At 37.6% G+C, this 25,636-nt stretch overlaps 1 protein-coding gene across 3 annotated transcripts in view; it reads right to left on the reverse strand.

Moving 5' to 3' along the window:
- The window catches only part of LOC122216640 (transmembrane protein 258-like), a 46,195-nt gene that overhangs the window by 17,279 nt on the left and 3,280 nt on the right, over positions 1 to 25,636 (reverse strand). Inside the window, exons 2-4 of one of the 3 annotated variants that reach the window (XR_006201008.1) lie at positions 13,030 to 13,114; positions 12,147 to 12,503; positions 11,601 to 11,893 (exon numbers count right to left, since the gene is read on the reverse strand). The exons of 1 other annotated variant lie outside the window; for it this stretch is intronic. The gene's annotated coding sequence lies outside the window, so the exon portion shown is untranslated. Of the gene's footprint in view, positions 1 to 11,600; positions 11,894 to 11,998; positions 12,504 to 13,029; positions 13,115 to 25,636 lie in introns of those variants that run through there. One more of the 3 variants, XR_006201006.1, reaches the window with a different exon arrangement.

The raw sequence follows: 25,636 nt of genomic DNA on the forward strand, positions 1-25,636 counted from the left end.
TGTAATTCTCTCTTTCCATGAGGGATGTTAGGAGAGAGGAGAAGCTTAAAACACCTACTTTAAATACTGGAAGCAGAGACATTTGACAGATGAAGTAAGAATGTGTGCATCTAACACCAGTAGTAGCATCCTTAGCAGCTAGGGACTTAGGCATATTCCTGGGTTCCACCCCAGACCTACTGGATCGGGAATTCTGAAGATGGGGCTTGAGGAACTGTTTTAACAAACCCTGTAGGTGACTTTAATGCTTGCTAAACTTTGTGAGTGACTGTTCTAAAGAACAGGGATTCCATTGCAATAAGTATTGGGAAAATATGATTATTACATAATGAATATTTGAAGCATTGTAAAACAAAAGAGGGTGTTGACTGAATTAGAGGAAATGAATAATTAATATGAAGTTCAGATCTTATGTGCCTCATAGAGACTGAGAACCAATTAAAATCCCAAATTTTTTCTGTTCTATATCCACTGACAGACTGCTTGTGGAATGTGTATGATTATTATATAATCCCAGCACATATACATACACACACACACACATGCATAATTCACATGGAAGAATGGAAACAAATCAGATAGAAGTCACTTTTGACTGTGTTGCTCTGAATTAGCTGTGAAATTGTCTTGATTATTTAAAAAAAAGTTTTATTGTTTGTTTATTTTTGAGACAATGCGAGAGAATGCAAGCAGTGGAGGGGCAGACAGAGGGAGACGCAGAATCTGAAGTGGGCTCCAGGCTCTGAGCTGTCAGCCCAGAGCCCGTTGCAGGGCTCGAACTCACCAACCATGAGATCATGACCTGAGCCGATGTCCGACGCTTAACTGACCGAGCCACTCAGGTGCCCCTTGATTAATTTTTCAAATCTTGTTTCACAAGCATCTTTCAAAATGAAATATGTTAATGAACATAAGAAACAATTGCTAAAGAAGTGACCATTATAATACTGCCAGTTTTCATTTATATCTATTTCTTTATACAAAGAGATACTTTAGTTAGCCCTAGAAATATTTTAGTTACTTAGGAAAAAATAGGACAACAAGTTGTTTGTTAAAAAACTCCCTTGAAAATATAACATGCAATTAATTTTACTGCCCAGGTACACAATTTTCACTTAATGGGAAGTTAAGTTGTGTAAGGAGGTCATATCTTACATAATTTAATTTTGAATAAGTAAATGTATTTGCTGATACTTTGTTTCTACATGAATTTCTTAGATAAAACAAGATTCATGTTCTATGTAATTTATTACATGTATGCCATCTTTTTTTAAAGGAAACAAGGAACAAGGAGTGAATAAAATTGAAATTAAGTTGTTTTGTTAAACTGTTTTATTTGAATAATTTTAAATTTCAGGACAAATTCCCAAGACAGCACAGAAATTTCCGATATACAATTTACCCAACTTCCCTTACGAGTAGCACCTTGAATAATTACGGTACATTTATCAAAACCAAGAAAGTAACATGGGTACAATGCTTCCAACTAAACTACAGACTTTCTTTAGATTTTGCCAGTTTTTCTGCCACTTTTTTTGTTTTAAGATTCAGTTCAGGATCTCACATTGCATTTAGTTGTTATGTGTGCTTAGTCTTCAGATCTGTGAAAGTGTTTCAGTGTTTTTCTTTTCCATGGAATGGACAGTGTTTTTTTAGAAGTAACAGATATTTTTAAGAGCCCCGCAAGTTTGTTTTTGTGATGTTTTCTCATCTGGATACAATAAAGGTGAGTTCATACTGACATCTCTTACCCTTAATTCACCTCGGAAGTCATTCCACCCTCCCCCACCTCCCCTTTGCTTATTTGTAGCGTCTTTATCTGACAGTGAGAAACTAATTCTAAGTATCAGAAATGCTAGCCCTTCCCCCTCTGAGAAATAACTTCACCATCTACGCTGCAGAGCTAGTGTGGTTCTCTAGTCTAATAGCATCCAGTCAAAGCACTGTTTGCCAGACTTACTGAGTCAGGCCCTTCTTGCCTACCCTTTTTTTTTTTTTTTTAAATTTTTTTAACGTTTATTTATTTTTGAGACAGAGAGAGAGCATGAACGGTGGAGGGGCAGAGAGAGAGGGAGACACAGAATCGGAAGCAGGCTCCAGGCTCTGAGCCATCAGCCCAGAGCCCGACGCGGGGCTCGAACTCGCGGACTGCGGGATCGTGACCTGAGCTGAAGTCGGCCGCTTAACCGACTGAGCCACCCAGGTGCCCCTTGCCTACCCTTTTTGATGTCATGTTATATAATTGTAGCTAGGTTAGTTTTTTTTATGGAGTAAGATGATGATTCAAATGTATTATTTCCAGCTTCCTTTGCCTTACTATATGTAATGCCAGCCCTCATTGATACTACTTCTAAATATGAATAGAGCTCTTTGCAGGCTCTTGATTTTGTCCTTTGGTATATTCATCGTATTGCTAAACCCTTTAGTGTAAATAACACTTTATAAAAAGTGTCACGTCTGCTAGGGTATGCCTTCCTTTATTCTTAATATTTAACTTTATGAATTTTAAGAACACTTTTCAAATATTATGAGAAAGCCAATTAGATTTTGATAGGATATATTTTATGAATATTGTCATCTTTATTGTTCAGTTTTCCCATCCATTAAGATAGTATATCCCTACATTTTAAGTATCCCTTCATGTCCTTCTGTAATATTCTATACATTTTTAAATCATTCTTCTTATAACTTTCCTTAGTTTATTTCCAATTACTCTATACTTTTTATTTCTATTATAATAACTTTAAAAACTTCTATTCCTAAATGTTTCTTACCAGTTTTTAGGAAAAAGATGATTTTTTTGTGTGTAATAAACTTTTATACTCTTACACAGCTGATGTCACCTACTAATTTTGATGATTTGTAGATTCTTCTGGATTTTTTTATTAATAGTTGCACATTTAGTGGACAATGACACTTCTGTTTCTCCTATTCTAATCGTAAAATCAGTCTCTGTCTCTCTCTCAATCTCTCTCTTACTTTGTCACGTTGCATTACCTGAATTTTGTAGTACAGTGGTGAAGAGAATGATAATAGCAGACATCCACGTGTTGCTTCTAACTTTTAAGAGATATCTTGCAACATATCACCATTGTGTGTGATGTTATCTTTTTTTTTGACATAGATCCTTTATCAGTTAAAGAACTTAAATTTATTCCTTATTCACTAAGATTTTATTTTAAATCATGATTCATTAAACTTTCACCCAGTTTTCAATGCATTTATTAGTATTGTCATTTGGCTTTTGATTTTTTTTATGGCTCAGTTTGGTGAACTACTTAAAGGGACTGCCCAAGGTTAAAGGATCAGTTATATTCTTGTGATTAAATTATACTTGGTAATGATTTACTCTGACGATTTTTATGTATTTCTATAATATCTTACTTAGGATTCTTGCATAAAAATTCATAGGTAGAATCGACCCACAATGTTTTTTGGTTTTGTTTGTTTTGGTTTTTCTGTACACGTCTGATTCTGGAATCAAGATAATACAGTTTTCATAAAGTTAGTTATATTACTATTTCAAAGACCAATATGCAACATTTCTGGTTTCTTCTTGAGGGACTCAGAAATAGAAAAGTCAGGCATGAAATTCAAGTAGGGAAAACTCCACCTGAGAGTGATACGTTCCTGGCCCCAGTTCTTGGCACAGGGTACCAGAATTTAGATGCTTCTTCTGGAAAAACAGAGCATCATTGTAAGGAAAACAAATAAATATGATTGTTTTTATACACCCATGTTTGTAAACTTAAAGATCTGTACCTGATACACAAACAGTTGATGGAATGTGTGTGTGTGTGTGTGTGTGTGTGTGTGTGTGTGTGTGTGTGTATGTGTGTGACAGAAAAAGATTGAGACAGAGAGAGAAAGAAGGTATGAAATCAGTATGAGACATAATAGACATACAGGGAGGATAGATCAGGAGAGAAGCAAACCAGAATTTATTAAACAAAATGATCTAGGAATCAAGTTTAAGTGAATTTGGGGTAGTACGATAAGAGAAAACCTATCTGGATACCTGACAGGGAGAGCCACTGCATGATTACCTTTCAAAGTTATTCCTCCACCTCTGAATAGAACTCTCTCATAAAATTAACATACTTCTCATTTTCATTCAAATATGTTACTTTTAAAATTTACTTGTCACTCTTTCAGCAATTTTGGCAAAAATGTGTTATTAGCCATTTGGATTTGCCATAGGACTTTGTAACTATCTGCTCCTACTGATTTGCTGAATAATAATGATCCAAGATCATTTATCTTCCTTAAATATCCACAAATTTAGCTGAGGAAAATCAAAGAAAGTTACTGCTTTGAGATCTAAAATGTACATTATTAGGGTGCCTAGGTGGCTCAGTCGGTTGAGCGTCCAACTTGGCTCAGGTCATACTCTCACAATTTGTGGGTTTGAGCCCCGTGTCAGAGTTGACAGTTTAGAGTCTTGAGCCTCCTTCGGTTTCTGTCTCCCTCTCTCTCTCTGCTGCTCCCACGCTCATGTTCTATCTCTCTCTGTCTCTCAAAAATAAACAAACATCAAAAAAATTAAAAAAAGAATCATCTTCCCTTTGGGAGTCCCTTTGTGTCCATATGCTATTGTGTGATTATTACATATATAAGGACATAAGGTCATCATGAGAAAACACAGGAAGAGAATTATTATTATATTAAACAAAGTCTTATTAAAAAAAATTTTAGAAAATGAAATGTATGGGGCGCCTGGGTGGCTCAAGTTAGGCGTCCGACCGGCTCAGGTCATGATCTCCTGGTCCGTGGGTTTGAGCCCCATGTCGGGCTCTGTGCTGACAGCTCAGAGCCTGGAGCCTGTTTCAGATTCTGTGTCTCCCTCTTTCTCTGACCCTCCCCTGTTCATGCTCTCTCTCTGTCTCAAAAATAAATAAATGTTAAAAAAAATTAAAAAAGAAAATGAAATGTAGGGTGTTATATAGAAAAATGGTTTGATAAACTTTTCTTGCTCTACTGTGAAGAAAAAAGTGAGGGAGAAGTTAAAAGAGGTAGGCAAAGATTTTAATACATCCTGCCTTGGATTTGAGTAGTTAAAAGTAAAGTAAATATTTACTTCAAACACTTCTTTGGTTTTTAACATACTTCACCTATAATTAAAGCACAAGTTTCCTTGTAAGCTGGCTTACTGCCATTTCTTTTTTCTTTTTTTTTAAATTTGTTTAATGTTTATTTTTGAGGTGGGGGGAGAGAACCACTGCGGGGAGGGGCAAAAAGAGAGGGAGACACAGAATGTGAAGCAGTCTCCAGGCTCTGACCTGTCAGTACAGAGCCTGATGCATGGCTTGAACCCATAAGCCTTGAGATCTTAGCCTGAGCCTAAGTTGGACACTTAACCAACTGAGCTACCAAGACATCCTGTTTCTATATCATAAATAATGTAAAGTCTTGGAACTATAATTTGGTTATGTTGAAGTGATGGAAACAAAATAGACATAAATTAAATATTTTAAATAAGTGTTGAATGTTAAATAGAATCTTTCGCATGAAGTAAGGAAGAGAAAAAAATGGAGCCAAGAACATTAACTCATCCTTTTATAGTGCAGAGGGAGCCTGCCATACTGTGCATTTTTAAATGTTGTCTAGAAAGAGATGCCACTTAATGGACTCATATCAAAGGAAAATATCAGGGTTCCATAGCCTTTCAGTTTAGTTGGACAGGACAGTATAGGTTTGTTTACATAGTTCTGGTTTCCTTTGCATTTCTGTGCACTCAGTCTTTTGGATTTCAGAATTGCAAGCTATGATTTGGATTAGTTTCTAAAAATGTGCAAATGACATCACTTTAGTAAGTATCAGTAATGTGATGAGCGCTGTAAGGTGGCATTACAGTAAAATAATGAGTTTTGAAAATTTACATCATAATAGGCACATTCCTCACACATATAAAAAGCTGTTTACTCTTTACTTCTTCAGGAAAATAACCTGCTCTAAAATAATACTTAAATTTAAATATCAAGTCTGGAAATCTCTATGAAAAGCAAGATGCCAGTCAGTCCTGTTTGTCTTATAATCTCCCGTCCTTATTTTAGAACGCTATGCACAAGGCGTGCAACTAGAAGAGAAGTGGTCCTATTTAGTTAACTTTCTATTTACTTTTCTAAATCACAATTAACGCGGCTCACATCCCTCCCATAACTTTTGCAGGAACAGCCAATGTTAGTAGTTTCCTGGAGCCCCTTCCCTAACACAAACCTTGGAGCTGAGTAATGCAGGAAATTAGTGCAGCATTAGTCCATGCTGGGCACTGATGATCGAGCTGAGTTAATCTCTTCCAAAGCAGGAAGCCCCTATAAATCCAAATGCTTGCTTCCTTACTGCCATGCCACACTGCTGACCCTTGGCTATGGCTCCCAAGGGGGGTGGGCATTGTGTGTGTTGAGACCACAGGTAGCTGTAAGTCAGCCCTTCACAGGTACCACCTCTGTTCTCTGGTGCAGTGAAGGATTTTTTTTTAAGTTAGCTGCTTTTCCAAGAACCTTCTTACTTCTCCATCAGTCATGAAACTCAGTTCCCTCTCTCTGTAGTTGAATTATCCCCTTCTCCCTTGAAGTTTTGAAGCCATGCTGGGACATCCCAAAACACCAAATAACACTTTTCAGGTTCTAGGGAAAGCCAGATATTATCCAAGACCAAAAATGTGGCTGCTCTGAGAAGTAAGGAGTGAAACAGGGAAAAATCCTTTTTATGTATAACAAAAGCTAAACAGATACAAAATTAACAGAAAATTATTTTGCAGTTTAGCTACTAAATCCTTCAAAAAAAACAAGAAGGATTCAGGTTGTACTTGAAATGCTTGTTTTAGTCAGTTCAGGTTGCTGTAACAAAATACCTTAGACAGGATGGCTAAAGCAATAGACATTTTTTTTTTTTTCCTTACAATTCTGGAGGCTGGGGAATCCAAGGTCAAGGTATTAACATTGGGTGTCTGGTGAGAGCTGCTTGAATGGCTTGTAGTCAGCTCCTTTCTCTCTGTGCTCAAAGGACCTATCCTCAAGGCTGCTTCTAGAGAGAGTTCTTGGGTCTCATCCTTTTCTTATAGGAACACTAATCCCATGAAGGTACCACCCTCACTACCTCATGAAAACCTAATCACCTCCCAAAGGGCCTGCTTTCAAGTATCATCACATTGAGGGTGAGTGTTTCAACGTGTGAATTTCAAGGGAACACAAACATTTCAGTCTGTTACAATGCTTTATAGGAGCATTTTGTTTTCAACTTTTATTTCACACACAATTTCCAGGTTTAGTATTTGACTTTTATCATCATAGCCATGAGGCAGGATCATCATTTTTCTCTGTTGACTTCTATTGTTAATGCGATACAGTACGAATGGCCAGATCTTAATCACAACCTGGTCTTTTTCTCCCTGGAGTTACAATGTCATTTATATCTGCCACCTTGCCATTTCTCCTAATATGTCTTACCAGTTTTTCAAATTCTGTAAGCCCCAAACTGAACTTATGCCCATATTTTTCTCACAGTATCCCTGTAGGCTTTCTTAATTCTCTGGTTTGAGCCAACGATGACCCAGTCACCCATTCCCCAAATTCAGTCGTCTCTGAAGTATTCCTGTAGTTTACCCCATATCAAGTATGGTCTCTAAGTATAATAGACTTGGTTCTTCCTTGGAGTCTTGCTGACTCCACTGTCATCTCTTTTGATTCAAGCCCTTATTACTTCATGTCTAGACCATTGCGATTGCCACTTTAGTTTTCTTTCCATTTCTCTTCCTAACAGACTCTATCGTGGCCTCTTGATTTTTCTTCCTCTAGCTTACCTTAGTTCATGTTACTCCCTTGCTTAAGATTGTGTATTGTTTTCCTTATATTTCTACGATAACACTTGCTTATGTCTGGCCGTCAAAGCCGTATGATCTGGGTTCATTTCACTTCTGCATTCACCTACATCAAACGCACTGCCAAAATCCTTGTTTCTTGCCTTTCTTTCCCTTTCGTGTGGTACGCTTTTGGAGCTCTTCTCTGCTTCTCAAAATTCGTCATTCCTAGAGGCCTAGTTTTAGTCACACCATCTTTATTAACTGTCCCTGATGTTCCAGCCATCAATTAGCTTCTGTCATGAGAAGTGCAGTTATATTTCTTATGCCGTCCATATGGTACGCAACATCCATTGATCTGAGTTGTACCTTATCTTTTTTGGGGGTTTGTGTTGGTGTTATTTTGGTTTTTTTTTGGGGGGTTTATTTTCATCTAAAGCGATTTCAGATTTACATTTGCAACTCCAGATATGCCCATGTGCAATTTTAGTTATCCTTTTGCACCACAGCTAGCTTTGCTTGGAACTAAGCCAAGTTCTGGAGTTCACATTTCTTCTGATGAAGGGTCTATTAGTTTTCAAGAATCGCATCACACACTAGGAAATCTCAGTTTCCACAGCAGGAAAGGGTCCAGGAAATTTTTCTAGATCTCCTCTGTGGCTCTCTGGAAGTGTGTGAGACCAGATGGGGTGGTATGGCTGTTGTGTCTGTTGTATGCTGGCAGACTTCGTATTGTCATATGTCCAAATACATGGTTCCTCTCAGTTTTCTAAGAAGGCAGGGAGGGAATACATTTGAAGGGTCTCTTCAGATTCTCTTGGCTTTCTCTTCCTTTAAACACTTAGCAGTTTGCTTAGCCTCAGGCATAGCTATTTTGGTGTGCATGTTTGACCGGGTCAGCTACCACTTTGCCCTGTGACTTGCCTGCTTATTCAGAGTTCTTACATTTTGCCACTTTTGGACTGAGACAAAACACTGCCTACTGGCATGAGACACTGCTTTTCAATAATCTACCAAGGTTGTACACTTTGGAATTGGAGGTAGCTAACTTCCTATGGAGAAGACAGAACATTCTAAGAAGGTTTGCAGATAAACATGATCTCTCTTTTTCTTCCCTCTGAAAAACTTCCCTAAAGTATAGTTCCTCTGTGGAGTTTATCCAGAAATGTCCTCTCTCATCGAGTGGAGACCTTTGCTTAGAAAATAGTTTATTGTGAAGACACAGCCAATATGGGGCCTTGAGGCCATTTCATGGGTTGGCTCCCTTCCTTCCATACTTCATGTATTCTTTCTCTTGCTCAGACATCTTACCAAATCTTTGGGGTGTTCTGGAACCAGTTGCATTGAAGGTTGGGGTTGGTTTCCTCCACAGCACCAAGCAGTTCTTAGATACCAGCTGGGCATCCTACAATTCAGCTCACTTCTGACACTGTCTGTTTATATCAGATCCCTTAGATTAAGTGTTCAGTCTTACTGGACTGCCCCCCACAAAAACTTCAGACTCCAGTCTGAAGCCTGGGCTCCTGACCAATCAGCTGTAGACTGGAGGTTCCAACAACTCTTGCCTTAGATTCCAGATGCCAGAAGCAAGTCCAGGTTATTACACGTACTTCTGATCAACCGATAGAAGTCAGAGCTTCCTACAACCCCCTCCTTCTTTGGGTTTGATTAATTTGCTAGAATGGCTCATAGAACTCAGAGCAGCATTTTACTTGTTAGGTCATCAGGTTATTATAAAAAGATATAACTCAGAAATAGGCAGACAGAAGAGACACATAGGACAAGGTATGGGGAAAGGACATGGAGCTTCCATACCCTCTCCTGACATTTCCATGTGTTCACCAACCTGGAGGCTCTCTAAACCTAGTCTTTCAGGGTTTTATGGTGGCCTCATGAGGTAGGCATGATTGTTATTGGCAAATGATTCAAACTCTAGCCCATCTCCCCTCCCTGAAGTTCGGGGGGTGGGGTGGGACTAAAATTTCTAACCTAATCACATGTTTGGCAGTTCTGGCAAGAAGCCGCTATTCCTAGCTGCTTCCAAAACTGACCTCATTAAGATAAACAAGACATTTTTATAGCTCTCATTACTTAGAAAACTCCAAGGGTTTTAGTAGCTCTGTACCAGCGATGAGGACAAAGACAAAATATTTATTATAAATCACAGTATCACACCAAGAAAGCATCAATACTTATTCCCTCCCTCAAGCTGGTTTTCTAGAAAACCTTAGCTAAGTCATTTCATATGTAATGAACTTAATTCCTAGGCTTCCCTATTGTGCTGTAGATAAGAAACTTGAAAGAAAGGTCAGGATCAGCCTCTGCACTCCAGTGCAAACTGGTTCTCTTCTCTCTAGTCCTGTCCCTGCCCTCCCTACAGTCTAGTAAGGGTCTTTCTCTTTCTGCTTCTCCATTCTCTCATTTTTGTCTTTATGTTTTAAACCTATAATTTCTTGGGGTACCTGGGTGGCTCAGTCGGTTGAGCATCCAACTCTTTTTTTTTTTTTAATTTTTTAAAAAACATGTATGCACCTTTGAGAGAGAGAGAGAGAGAGACAGAGCATGAATGGAGGAGGGGCAGAGAGAGAAGGAGACACAGAATCCGAAGCAGGCTCCAGACTCTGAGGTGTCAACACAGCCTGATGCGGGGCTTGAACCCATGAACCGCGAGATCATAACCTGAGCCAAAGTCGGTCACTTAACCAACTGAGCCACCCGGGCGCCCCAGATCATCATCTGACTCCTGATTTTGGCTCAGGTCATGATTTCACAGTTCGGAGATCAAGCCCTGTGTCAGGCTCTGCATTGACAGCACAGAGCCTGCTTGGGATTCTCTCTCTCTTTCTCTCTGTCTCTCTCTGTCTCTCTCTCTCTCTCTGCTTTTGTCTCTCTGCCTCTCCCCTGCTCATGCACATTCTCTCTCTCAAAAAAAAAAAAAAGAAAAAAAAAGTTTTCTGCTTTTAATGAAATCCAGCTCTTGCAAATGAATGCATTGTTTTCCAGACTATTATTTTCTTTCTTTCTTTCTTTCTTTCTTTCTTTCTTTCTTTCTTTCTTTCTTTCTTTCTTTCTTTCTTTCTTTCAGACTATTGTTTCCTATAAGCACTTTTAAAAACCTTTCTTAAGGTCAAGTCTAAGTGATTAGTTTTTTTGTCCCTCTAGGCAGCACCTTCTGCCTTCCTGATCAGTGGATAGCACTGGCTCCATGTGTTCAAGGATCACATTGCAGCAGAAAATTTTCTGGAAATGAAAACCTTATTCAGTGGAAGTCATCCAACAGAGGAATGAAAAATAATGTGTTACATGTATTCAGCAGTTAAAATGAGTGAAATAGATCTATCTGTAACTATCTTTATCTCAACATAGACCTATCAACGTCTAATGTTTCGTAGAATTATGTCTCTAAAGAGACAAATATAATTTTAGCTGCATGATGGGTTCATGGGCTTTTTAAAAACACTATCAATTTTCTCAGTGTCTGAAAGGTCTCATATTTTTTAGAAAAGAAAAAAATTAATCTCAATATTCGATAATAATATCCTATATAGATTATATATTTAACTTGGGAACAAAAATGTCATCTCTTGAGCTGGATCTCTTATACGATTGAACTTACTTAGATCACTAAATAGGTTCTAGGCATGTAATAGTTTCTTTGTTTATTAACCCAATACACATTTATCAAATGGTGTTACAAAGATAAAAGATTGTGTGTGTATCAACATAGTTGTGCTTATGTGTATAAATAACAAAACATTCATTAATTCTGTAGCATTTTGCCATAAAAATATGTAGTGCATATTTCATTGAATCTCCTTTTATATTAGTTTTTCTGTTCCGTTTTTACATCTTAAATCACTAGTGTTTTGTTCAGAAATCTATGGCCTACAAGAGTCACTTTGCGCATGTTTGGAGTTTTGAAGTAGGAGAAAGAAGAGTCTATTTTCAGAGAAAAACGAAACAAAACAGGAAAGAGTCAGTCAATTTGGTTTTAACAAATGAATCATAAAAAAAGGGTCCACTCCATTTCCCCAGCCTGGCCTCTCAGTCATAGTCAAATCATGTGAATGTCTCTTTATGTATCTATCGGTCACCCTGGAAAAAAAAAAAAAAAGTGGTAAAGCTGGGACTACAGTTTCTGAATACTTCAGTAAAGAGTATTTATTTATTTATTTATTTAAATATTTATTTTGGGGCAAGCGCAAGTGGGAGAGGGGCAGAGAGAGGAAGACAGAATATCCAAACCGGGCTCTGCGCTGATGCTGACAGGCTAATGGCAGCGAGCTGGATGTGGGGCTCAAACTCATAAACCGGGAGACCATGACCTCAGCCGAACTGGGACACTCACCTGACTGAGCCACCAAGGCTCCCCAAGAGAATTTAATTAAATCTGCTTCTCCAGGTGAAGGAATGCTTTTCAAATAGGGGAACATTTGCCCTAAAGACTGGAGCTGGTTTTGACGACAGAGACAACAGAAAGCATGCCCTTCTCTTCCCTCCATTGGCACCAAATGAAAATATGGCTAAGAGATTGAGTCCTGAAGCAGAGTAGGTGGATAGGTAATCTTCATGATGATCACCAGGCCGCATCTTCTTCCCTGCGCCCTGAGATTCTGCTATAAGTTAAAACTAATCTTGCTTGAAGCTCAATCAAGAGTGATGATGCAGAAGTGATGTCTGCTTCACTCTGGTCATGCCTGGGGCACTGAAGGTTGCAGAGAAGGAAGATTAGACAGAGTCGGTACTTACTGCAGTGAGATCAAACTGGCTTGTGAGGTGACAACTTTTATGTTACTTTTTAATTTTCTTGAAGCCATGAATGACTCATTATATGTGTGTGTGTGTGTGTGTGTGTGTGTGTGTGTGGTGGGGAGACACAGCCCACAGAGAGCGGCAGAGCCCTGGGAAGGGAGAGGTGGTAATGACTACTGATTCAGAACTGTCCAGGCCTGGCCGTACAGTATGCATCCCAATTGTTCCTCCCACACTCATCCCCACACTTGCACAGCACAGCAAAAAAAGAAATCTACTCCTAAGGTAGATTGTCCTTCTCTTCCAGCCTTTGTTTCTTTTCCTTTCTCTTTGAAGTATAGAAATGTGCCTCTTTCTAGGGCCTGACTCAGTCCACCCATCATTTCTAACGGAAAGCCTTCATAGGACAGCTACTCAACTAGGGAGCCTTATGAAATCCTTAAACAAACAAACAAAAAAATTAGGCATTGTATACTAACCTTGGAAGTGCTTCTCTATTGTATATAACACCTTTCTTTTATTGCCAGTGCTTCAGGCAAGAATGTGGCATCTTGTCTGAAGTGACTAAGAAAAAAAAAAAAAAAAAACAACTTTGAAAAACAAGGATCCATCCAGACAGTCTAACCTAATTTTCTACTGTGTCACTTGAAGCATACGTCACAAAATTCAATAATCATTGTGATTTGCTTTTGGTTTTATTTTATGAAAACCTGTGGAGAAAAACAACGTGACAACTGAAAAAGAAATGATGCCAATTTAAACAACTCTCCAGTGAAGCAAAATAAGAGAATCGTGGTATAATTAACACATTTCTTAGACTGACAGATTATATTTTTCTTACATAAATCCCAGCCTTTGCTAAGAATTTCTTAATATATACTCATGATTACTTCTCTACATAAAAGATGAAATTATTTTTTTTTTTCATTAAAGGTCAAATTTAATTTTGGCCCAGGGTGATAAAAGTTGCTAGTCCTTCCCAGTCAGAGATTTTTGGTATAATTTCTGGAGAGTGATGATGGTATTCTGAAAGCTGCATGGGAAACAGAAATAATTCCTGCATTTTTAGAATAAACATATCAGTATCTGACACTGCAGGCTCTTAGGACTCTTTCTAGCTTTTGTTTTAGGAAGTTCTAACAAACAATGGCCACAAGCTTGGTCTCTAATCATTCGAGGTAAATGCAGTCACAGCAAAGCCTTTGTGGCTTTATTTGGAGGAGGAGTAAGCATAGTGTCTTACTTGAAAATCTGGGAGCAGCTAGAGACAACCAGTGTTTCCGTCTTCCCAGGTCATTTCCCTCTGACCAGGTGAATCGATAAAAGTGTTTCCTCATTTAGACACTAGAGCGAGGATTGTCAACCTTTTTCTCTTCATAAAGATCCAGATGGTAAATATTTTAGACTTCACAGGCCACATGGTCTCTGTCACAACTACCCAACTTTTTTGTGCCGCCGAAGCGCAGAAGCAGCTCTTGACAATATGTAAATAAATGAGCAAGGCTGTGTTCCAATAACATTTTATTTACAAAAGCAGACTGTGAGCTGACCAGGGTTTGCTGGCCTCTACTCCACAGCATTGGATTATCTTCCAGGTCATCTGTCCAGTTCCCTGTATAAACAGTTTCCTAAGAAAACTGAAAACTCCCTGCTCCTCACATTTTGCACTCCTTTTCCTAGATTTGATTTCCAGCCAAAGTGATAACACGGGGGTGGGAAGTATTTGTCACTCTGGCAAGAAACAGTCCCCTATTCTTCCTGGATGGGAACATGAGTTAAATTTGAAAAAACACTTGAGGCGCCTGGGTGGCTCAGTCAGTTGGGCGGCCGACTTCGGCTCAGGTCATGATCTCGCGGTCCGTGAGTTCGAGCCCCGCATCGTGCTCTGTGCTGACAGCTCGGAGCCTGGAGCCTGTTTCCGATTCTGTGTCTCCCTCTTTCTGACCCTTCCCCGTTCATGCTCTGTCTCTCTGTCTCAAAAATAAATAAACATTAAAAAAAAAAATTTAAATTTGAAAAAACACTTGTGAGATGAATGGCTTGAAGTAACACATGGTTCACAGGGGTTGACTATGGGAATTAGCTCTGATTACAACTGGCTTAGAGGAAAGGTGTGGATCCAAGGCCTGAATCATTGCTATAAGGTCATGACTGATGCTACTCCGGTGTCAATGCCAGACGTAGGACTCCTTTGCTTAATCCAATTACCATGTGATGGAGACAGGCTTGCATGTACTCAGAGGCTAGCTGGCAGCTGGCTCTCTGCAGGGGCCACCAGCAAAAGCAGATGATTTACAAAGGGACTAGGACTACTTACAAGAATGCTGTTACTGCTTATTGAACATATAACCTAAGCATTGTGTGAACATGATCTCATTTAATCTTCTGAGTTACTCCTTGAAGTAAATATTGGGAGCCCCCATTATGTGAAGACAAAAGAGCTTAATGGTTCCAAGGGCTTGGTTACAATAAAGCAAAAGAAGGTGGTATGTTCCTGAATTAGGACACATTCCAAGTGCGAGCGGCACTGTGCTATTCAGTCTGACAGTGACCGACCGGGACCATGACAATAATTTATTTTATGGATTCTATCTCCTAGCCCACAGCCAGAGCGGAGGGCAAGGACTCTAAGGGGAAAAGACATTGCAAGGGCTCTAAGGTTCAAAGACACCAGCTCTATCAGTAAGTAGGCAGTTACATACATATTCTGGAGAGTCCACAGATTAGGATAACTAGATGTCCCAGGTTGCCTCAGACTGAAGTGTTCCTCAGAATGTGGGGCTTTCAGCACTAAAACCTGGAATGTTTCCAGCAAACCAGGAGAAGAATTATAGGTATTTAGGTACTTGGGGCTTTCTAGAAGCTCATAAGTAATGCTATGCCAAAGCTGCCCATGAAAACTGTCCAGTTTTCAGAAATTGTTTAAGCCATTGGCTAACCACTATTAAAAGTTAAATTATATAAACTTACAATTAATTATACTGAAATATTAAATATTCAAAAGTCACCACTTTCTAATTTTTGAGAAGGTTTCTCACATCTGTGATTTGAGGTTATTGATGTTTACTGTGTGGATTCATACGGTTAGAACTACTACAAATAGTAGGCTACTGCCCATCTCTTCCCAGCTGTGCGTTCAGTGGCATCATACTGGCAGCACGAATTAGGAAGGGAGATGTTCTATTGTTGGTCTAGAATGTAGTGGGGAAAATGTTAATGTTGGTTAAACTTCATAGTGCATGATGTGTGTCCAACTGTTGCATTGTGTGTAGTGTACTCAATAAAGAGGAAATATTCTTCAGTGTTGGAGAACTGTTACCTTTCTCAATAAAAATGTAGCTCCCATCATTCACAGATGAGGGAAGTTTTAATTCAATTCTTCATTGCTTCCTTTTCATTTTACTCGTTAAAGGAAACAAAATACCCACCACCATTCATGCTGCTATACCACCTCATCAAGTGAAACTGTAAGTTGGCAACAAATACGAGAGGTTGGCAGAGATCACCTAAAGCATTCTGTGAGAATTAATTGACTATGTGGAAATGACAATGAGTATTTATATTTTATCATCATTTATAAATGATGTGCCATCCATTTATGAGTACAGTTTGCGATGGATGTATGTCTCTCTGTATCCATCTCTGTAGATCTATAGCCATATACTTTTTTTCGGAGAGCCAGTTATTAACTATTTCCCAGTATACCACTGCTCATAAATTATGGAATGTATAGCAACAGGAGAAAAAAAAACGGAACCCCAGTAGGTAATGGGTTTGAGCTTGTAGCCTGCAGGCTGCTTTGTTCAGAGATGATGGGGTACTGGGTGTAGCTAAGTCTGTGCATTGCATCTGTCCAAGGAGAAAATGTTTTTCAAAACAATCCTGATAATAAATAATGCAAGAGGCAGCCATCTTTGTGGTGCTTATGCTCATCAGTCTTCCTAGGCTGTGTAACTATGTCCTGAAGTGGCGTTTTGTTGCCTGAAAGTCTAATGTGGTTGAGTTCATTTATGCCAAGCATTTGCCACATAGAATGTAAATTCTATGAAAGGAAAGGCTGAGATTATTTTATTCATTGCTGACTCTTCAAGACGCATAATAGCTTCTCAATACTTATGCAGTGGGTGCATGCATAAATGATTGAATGAGTGAATTCACTTTTATCATTCTTCTGTAATGCTAGAAGTTGTGATTTCTCATTTCTCAAGGTTTTCTTGGTGGGACAGGGTAACAGTAACAGTATTTTTACCATACTAACCTACTGTCATGCACTTAAATTAGAGCTGAGCTTCTCATGTTTTCCCTGCCTAACTTGAAGGATAATCACGGGCTTGGTCTGGATTTGGAAGTAGCCTGCTTCATGAATACAATTTGTTTACACGTCTATGTTTACACTCAAACCTTCACATTATCTTTTTTATGTTTATTTTGAGAGAGAGAGAAAGTGAGTGAGCGAGCATGAGTAGAGCAGAAGGGGCAGAGAGAGAAGGAGACAGAAAATCCCAAGCAGGCTTGGCACTATCAGCATCAAACCCGGCATGGGGCTCCATCTCATGAACCATGAGATCATGACCTGAGCCAGAATTAAGAGTCAAATGCTTAACTGAGTGAGCCACCCAGTCACCCCCACATTGATCTTTTAATTTTTCTTCAAAGAGCACCACATTTTTATTACCTTAAATATCCATCAAGAGCTTTTTGTGGAGTATATTAACTAACTTTTCCTCTGTAAATATGTGAATAAGATTGGTATTTCAATTAAATATGCTTTATTTGTTCTATAGGAGCTTATTCACATATACTTGGCATGTATTCCAAGATTTCATGTAACCTAACCCTGTTTGAGAAATTTTATATAGCTACTCAAAGCACTCCCTGAATAACTTACACAAATAGTAAAATATTACCCTATAAGCTTGTACGTTTTAGGTAAAAACAAATATTCCCTTCACCCTCACTCTTCAACAACAGCAACAAAAAAAAATAGTAAAAATACTAAATATTTTAATGAAAAGTCCGTTTCTTTCTGAGGGTGTTAACGGACTCTACCAAATGTGAATTATTATTCTAAATTTAGAGTTATTATATTCCAGTAAAATAATTCTATTTTAAAGGGCTTAATAAGTTACTAGTTAAAATAAGATAACATTTAAAATTCCTTGAATGCTTTTGATTATTTCATACTTTATATAATTGCTTACAAATTAAAATTAAGTCACTAAAAAAAGAATGTGATATGATGTTCCTGTGCTAATATACTCCTGAGCCAGTTACTGACATTCTTGATTATGAAGTTATGCAGTATCACCACCATACTCCTACATTCTTGTTTCCTTCAATGATTTTTGGAAGCAAGTTGTGTGAAGAAAGGCAGATAAGCGCTCTCAAGCACAAGCAACCTAGTTTATTTCTTGGCTCAAATTTCCTTTCTTTCCTTTCCCGTGCTAGTATTAAGTACTAGATGCAGGCAACAAGATCATTTGAGAAACAAAACAAAACAGTATCATTTGAGGCATTTCCATGCTCTTCAGCAGAATTCCCTTTCACAACATGTTTTTGGTGGAGTCTTAATTTTCCTTTTTGAGGCATAAGAATTAATGATGCCTCAACATCACAAGACCTATCGCAGCTCAAAGGCATAAAAGTAACCTCAGCTTTTCACTGAGTCCATATGGCTAATTTTAAAGTTTCATTAAGATTGAATAAGAATGCATCATCTTCTCATATTTCATCTGACTTTTCTGGACTGAAAACTTGGCCAGAATCATGTTTGTCTCATGGGATGAGCAATAAATACCATTCACTCTCTTAAATAAATTGTTCAGAAAATACCAAAAGCAATGTAAACCAATGTCTGTTAGCTTGGAGCAAGTTGAGTAAATGTCATAAATTTTAAACAGGAAAAAAATTAGGTTATAAAAATTCAATGGAACCTGAGAGCTCTTTTGGTAAATACTGTAAAACAGAAATCTTTTCCTTTCCTTTCTAAATACTCAGTCCTAATGAAAACCTTTGGGGAAGCATATTTATATAATGATTTACGTATATTGTAACTAAATAACCATATCTGGAACTACTTGTTGAATATAAAAAATGATACCTAGAATCTAGGGGTATCATTTATTTCTGTATATTTTTTTTTAAATTAATGGACTTTGCGTTTGAAATTTATAGAAAATTGAGCAGACTAGAAAGGCTGGAGCTTGATATTTACACTTTGGTAATATTTTATGGAAAACCAAGGTGTTTTCCTCTAGAAATAGAACACTAAGAACTAGTGACATAGTTTCTGAAGCTTTTTCATTTGTAGCATCTGCTGTTCATTTCTCTGGGTTTGGTTGATATTTCCAGGACTATTGTCACTGCTTCCCATCATCACCATCAAACCACCCTTCTTAGGAAGTAAACTCCGGATAATCTACATATATCAGAAAAAAAGTAATAATTTGCGAGAAATGTCCCAAAGAAAAATCATGGCACCATTGAAGCTGAACTAATCTATTTAAATACAGTTCAGACTTTCTGATCCTAAAATGGTTTGATAGGGGCATCGACAAAGCCAGAACACCGTGTAGTCTGCCTGCGTAAAGTGTGATGTTTATAAATGTAGTATGATGTTTCTTAGCAGTTGATAAGTAAAGAAACATTTTCAATAAACATTCAAAATTACATTTATTCCTATAGACACTTACAAGACTCCCCCTGAGAATCATGGTAGTGAAATATTTTATTGTTAATTTTCTGTCTGTGTGTGCCTGTGTGTACATGAGAAAGAGAAAGAGAATTTATGCACTCTGTAAATAATCTCATTGATTTGGTTTTTAACAAACAATTTCAGTAACAGAATGAGGACTATATGTTCACACACAAAAAATTCTCTTTTGAGGAAAATAGTCTACATTTTCTTTCTAATCAGTTTGAAATATTGTGAATTTTAAACAGTGCTTTACCAGACATTTACCAATTGATTAAAACAAATTCTAAACAAAGACTGCAAAGTTTTATATTAAAAAACTAGTCAAATCCAAAGAGGTAACCACTAAGTGCTTTTTTAACCCAGAATGTCTTCTCTGACCCTCTACTTCACTGTGGCTTTTTTCATTTCTAGACTTCACGCTAACTAGACTTTGCCTATTGTTTTTTTTTTTTTTAACTTTATGTATTTTGAGAAAGAGTCAAGTGGAAAAGGGGCAAAGAGAGAGAGGGAGAGAGAGAATCCCAAGCAAGCTCCATACTGTCAACACAGAACCCTACACAGGGCTCAATCCCACAAACCAGTGAGATCATGACCTGAGCCAAAGCTGGACACTTAACTGACTGAGCCACCGAGGTGCCCCTAGGCCTTTCCTATTCTTGTCTATTCCTGCACCTCCCTCCCTGTAGCCCTCTGAAGCGCCTTCAACTTTGTCATCAGAAACTTCTTTCTTACACCTTCCACATATACTTTCTCCTCTCCCCTTCTTCCTTTTTTCCTACTGATGTCACCAAGGGAAGACTTACACAGGTGGATAGTCCTAATCAAATAACTAATGGTCTTCCTCTGTTATGTAATCACTCTTCATGCTAATAAGAATGCTCTCCCAGTATTTTATATTGAAGAGCCATAGTATATTAGGAGAACCCAACGTCAAGACCTTCACCAAATTTTCAGGGTAGAAACATTATTTACACAACATTAAACTTCACAGCCACAGTTGCTCTGCTAATCCCATTTTTTATACAGTAAGAGCCTAAATGAGGAGTTCTCTAATACCACCTTAGCTTAAAGTAAGGAGAGAAATTTACCTAATCCCGTTGCCAATTAATTTTTAGAGTACACATGACTAAAACTTTCAAAATTAAATTTCCTCTTGAAATGACTCATCCCATTCTTTCTTAATCTCTTTCCCAAGGGCTTCCATATCTGTTTCAAATGTTCATTTCTTCTTGGCCATATTTCATCATCTTGATGCCTGCAGCATCCCCACTGATGACCCACGGAACTTGGAAATTTCACAGCCCCTCCTCAAATCGGGTGATACTTCATCTGAGCTGTTTCAACCATTTGCCAGCACAGCCCACCCCTGAATTTTATAGTTACCTGAAGCAATTCCACCTAAACAAATCACGAAATCTTAGTGATCGCAACCAATTTCACCTATACTTCTCACATTCTTTTATTCTTCTCTTGTTGGTTTTCTATAATTTTTCCCCTACTAAGAACGTCCCATAATTTTTCAACCCTCTTCTGGCATTTAGGTCTATGTCTACAGAAGATTTTATGTAGTTGCCTTAAGCCTCTCCAAATTTTGCTCTCCTCCTTAGGTTATTTTGATTCAAACTACTCTCTTTGGCTAACAGTCAAGCTGTACTCTTGCTCGCCTGCTGTTCTGCGCTTTGGGGAGATTGTTCTGTCAACACTCAGTTTCCTTTACCTCTTCATTATTTCCTCCTTTTCTAATATAGTGATCCTCAGAACATTGCTATTCTAAAATTTTGTCAAAGCCATAAGTGATGGAAGGAGCAGAACCAGGAAATAACACAGAAACAAAAACAGAGCCTTAGGTTGATGTGCCTTGGATTGCGTGGCTGGATTTACATATTCCATGTGTCACTAATTTTCTTTCTGACTTACAAGCTCCCTATACATATAATCCGAATATGAATCTATTTTGTAAATTCTGGGAACATTTTCATCATTTTCATTAATGACAGTGATCTAGTTTCTTCATCCTTTTTTTTTCAATAGAATGTAGTTGTGAATTTTGCAGAGTATAGTGTTTCAGCATTATGAACTCCATGAGGACAGCCTCTCTAATGACCTTGTTCTCTGCTCCGTTATAAAGACAGATACCACAGCATTCTTCCCTTTTCAAGTCACATCAATTACAGTAGGACTAGAAAGGACTTAGATTGGAAATGAGATAAATCTATTTCCCCCCATGACTCTGCAAACTTGATATATTGGTCTTTTTATGTCCACTAATTTTTGTGCAGTGTGGAAACATGTAAGTCTGATGCATGGGTCTCCATCAGGGCTTTTTCTTTGACACCCTTGCTTTAAATATTAATTTATTTGGGGGATATACCTTAGGTTTTCCTGATTGGTCCATTAGTATTTTCAGGTTTCACAATGATACAGGCAAAGACAATGAAATGACAATTTCAGAATAAAATTCTGTTTAAGGAATTTTTGTACAGAAGCTTCAAATAATAATTTGAAAATAACTTCTGTATCAGTTATAGGTAAGACTTAAAATTGGAAAACTAATTATCCAAGGACATTAATACATTTATCTTTCATACGTTTTCTTTAGGCTTTTATTTTTTCTAGTCACATATTGAGTCAATTTTTAAAAAATGAGTTCCTGTTTTTGGGTGGATTTTAATAGGCATGTGGCTAAGTAGCAAGTACAGTTGGCTTTTTTTTTTTTTTTTTTTGAGAAAAGATTTAAATAAGCTCAAGGGCCAGCATTTTACCTGTACTTCTGAATCCACAGATTATGGCACAGATATGGTCATTAGTGGCAAAGCACTTTGGATAGAGTTCAATGTTATAAATGCTTTAGGAAGGAAAATCTTATAATCCTCTGTCTTTGCTGTAAATTTAACAATTTATCAGGGTATTAGGAACACTTCAAAAGATGTATTGATTTTATCTTTAGAAATGGAAAACACAATGCAAGAAGAAAAATGATTGATGCTAGTATCTGGAGCTGAGATCCACGTAATCTTTCCTTTAAGGCAAAGGGAAATCTGTACTGCAAAAGTTTTAGGGTGGTCAAGCACGTGTAAAGACAGCTGAGTATAGGATCAACTCAAAGGGAGGAAAGTAAAAGACCAAAGGTGTATAGCCTACGAGATAAGGGATTGACATTGATTAATGAATGAGATGCAGGAAGAAATATTATGAGGTTGAAGGTGGTATTGCAATGTATAAAGATTTAGAATTAGAAATCACAGCTTTGGGAAGAATGAATTACCACCTATTTCTGAGGGTTTTTTTTTTTATTTTTTAGTATAAAATAGAAGGAGTAGATTTGTTGCAATGATTATACAGATAATGATTTCGTATCATGCTTTTTCTGGGTTTGGGAGAGGCACAGTTCAGAGGATTGGTCTCAAACCACTCATTACTGATGGATGGGCCAGTGGAAAGGTTGAAGTTCTGGAGCATTGGTCTGTGCTGTAAATATTTATATTTCACAGTTTTAGATATTTCTCAACTCTTCATAAACTCTCATTAAAGTTTATTTTTTTTCTAAATACATGTGAGTCCTCTCTAATCCATTATTTCTTTTCACTTGAAACCAAATATGCTTTTCTCTTTTCCTTTGATTGGAAACTCACTAAATCATAGGAACGTAAGGTATCATTGAGAAGTGCAAAAGAAAGCTCTCTTTTATCTTTTCTCTAAAGTTTTATGAAAATACTGGTTTGGGCCAGATGGAATATCAATGGAAAGGCAACAAGTGAGCAAAGCAAATGTGAGACAGTAATTATCTTAGGATGAGAAAACTAGTGCTGTTTCTATGGAAATCAGAAGAAAATAATATGCAAAAAATATTGCAGAAAGTGAAGGAATAAATTTGTGGAGATTATGTTAATGAAAAGTAATATTTTTAGGAAGCTGGGTTTTTATTTTTATTGGGCTTTTGTGAATTTCCTTTTTGGTTTCAAGTTTATCTATGTCTTATTCCATTTCATTTATATTCTTAAGCTGTTTGTTAAAGAAAATAGTGCAAAGGTTACAAGTTTTAATTTTTTCAATCTTATTAATTTAGAAAACAGGTTATACAAACATACTTTTTTTTTTTAATTACTAGTAGTGAAGGACCTTCCTTTTATGGAGTATCAATTAGGAAAGTAGATACGCCATTTTTCTTCATAGAACGATAGAGTGTATGGCTATGAGGGCATTGGTGGAGAATACTGATAACTCTTGTTCATCCTTGGCATTGAAAAAACTCCATAGTATTGATGCACACTTTGTCGTACATGTTCTCTGATCAAATCATTATGAAGAAAAATTTATTATCATTTACTTGTGGATTTCAGATTATCTGCCCATAAGAAGATATCTTACTTACAGGATTATTCTCCTTCCAAAATTCACTTGCTAATCTTAGAATGCTTTCATTCACTTTTTCTGTGTTGAAAAAGCAACTGAAACTTTGGGGAAAAGAATGGTTTGAAGCAATGGTTAAGAATGATATAGTTAGATCACTTTTTGTTTTTTTCTCTCTACTGCAATTCACTGTCAGTCACATCATTTACATTTTACTGATTTTTTTTTCAGTGTTATAAATTTTCCATTAGGAATGTCAGAAATCAGTCAGGGGTTACTTTCTGTGTATCATCTTTCACACTAGTTTTTGAAAAAGTGGTAGATTGCCTTTTAATAGAAAGGACTACTTCCAAAACTCATTTTAAGAGATAGTATACCTAAAAACTACATCAGGTTAAATGACTTTAAAAGGCTGCAACAGGTTTGGTTTTATAGAGCATTTGTTTATTGGTTTGGGTGTTTGGTTTTGTGTGCGCAAGCTCACATAACACAGTTTTGCGTGTGCTGTGAAGTGATCATGAAGCCAGGTATAAATAATGGATTAACTACATATTCAAATTATCTTATGTTTAGGTATACTCTTTGAAAAATTATGGGTAAGGTAGGATGAAGCATGTTCAAACAGTTCATTGGAATTTTCCTTTAAAAAGAAATGATTAAGTGGTTACAGGAAGCCCTTTTGATGCCCACCATAGATATCTTCAGTTAACCTCTGAGTAACCACATAGACAGTTAATGTGCAGGGTGCTATCTATCTACATCAAGTTCCTGAATCTTTCTTTATCTCTTCTTAAATGCTTTCTCCCACATCATGGATGTTGTAATGGAAATGGCCCAATAAAGCAGAACAGCAGAACAGTCTGGAAATGAATTACTCAGTCAGATGGCAACAAGTAATGCTTTTTGGTAGTAAATGGAATGAGTGTTAATAACCATTGAGTATGATAGCAGCTTTTTTGCCATGAAACCCGTAAGTGATAAACTGGGATGACATTTAGAAGGAAGGGTAAGTTGAGGCTTATACGGTTAATAGCTGTAGCAATTCAGTTATAGGACCTATGGTGATTATAAGGACAGTGCCCTTGGCTGACTTTTGTTAACTGCCCCAAATATTTTGAAAAAAGGTAACAACAGCATCAGAGAACCAGCTGTTTACTCAGAGCATGCTTCAAAAGCTGGAGGAAATCTATGGCCATATTTAAATCTAACCTCACCAACCAAAGCAAGAGAGGATTATGCTAAAAATTAGGTCCAAGATTTGATTGTAAGAGTGGTGGAGCTATAAAGTAGATGAGCTTCATGGCCTTGAATGCCTCCTATATTAACCCTGGAGAGCCTGATAGGGAAGTAAATGAAACGCTAAAACATTTGACCAGATAGGAGATACTCAGTACAATGGAACAATCTGGGGTGGCAGGAACAGCCTGTGGTGAACACCCACATCCACTTTCATTGATGCTTTAGAAAAGTTGTTTGTTTTCATTTGCTTTTTTTTTTTCCTGGAAAAACTGAGAGTAATTAACTGCCACTTTTGAGCTAAGTGAGAGTGTCTGAAGTCTCCCTTGGTAGTACATAAAGAGGCTTGCCTCTCCTGCATTGGGAGAGAATAGCATGTTGAGAATCAGATCAGGTCCTAATTAGAAGAGAAGACAATTTCCAATAGAGGTTAAACTCAGTAAAAGCAGGACCTGCTTACTAAGGCCAGGACTGAAGCTAGGACAGCTTGGAGCCCAGATACATAAAATGGGAATGGTTGATGTCCCCCCAAGTCAGGAACTCCTATTCCCCTGGGCTCTTTGAGCCCACAGAAATGATGTACCCTTCTCTATTAAGATGTAGAATTTTCCTGTTGCCCTTAGATGGTACAAATGCTTCTCTTTCGTAACTCATGTGTGGTGCTCATGGTTAGTTTCCATTGTCCTTTCTGGCCACTAGACCTAAAGCTAGGGTTGAGTTATAACCTAAGACACCCCGGGATGTTCTAGGTCTAGTAAGGAAAAAAAATTACTATACCCTGTAAGGATTGCAAAACATAACCA

This window comes from Panthera leo, chromosome A1, assembly GCF_018350215.1.
Source record: "Panthera leo isolate Ple1 chromosome A1, P.leo_Ple1_pat1.1, whole genome shotgun sequence".
Lineage (NCBI taxonomy): Eukaryota > Metazoa > Chordata > Mammalia > Carnivora > Felidae > Panthera > Panthera leo.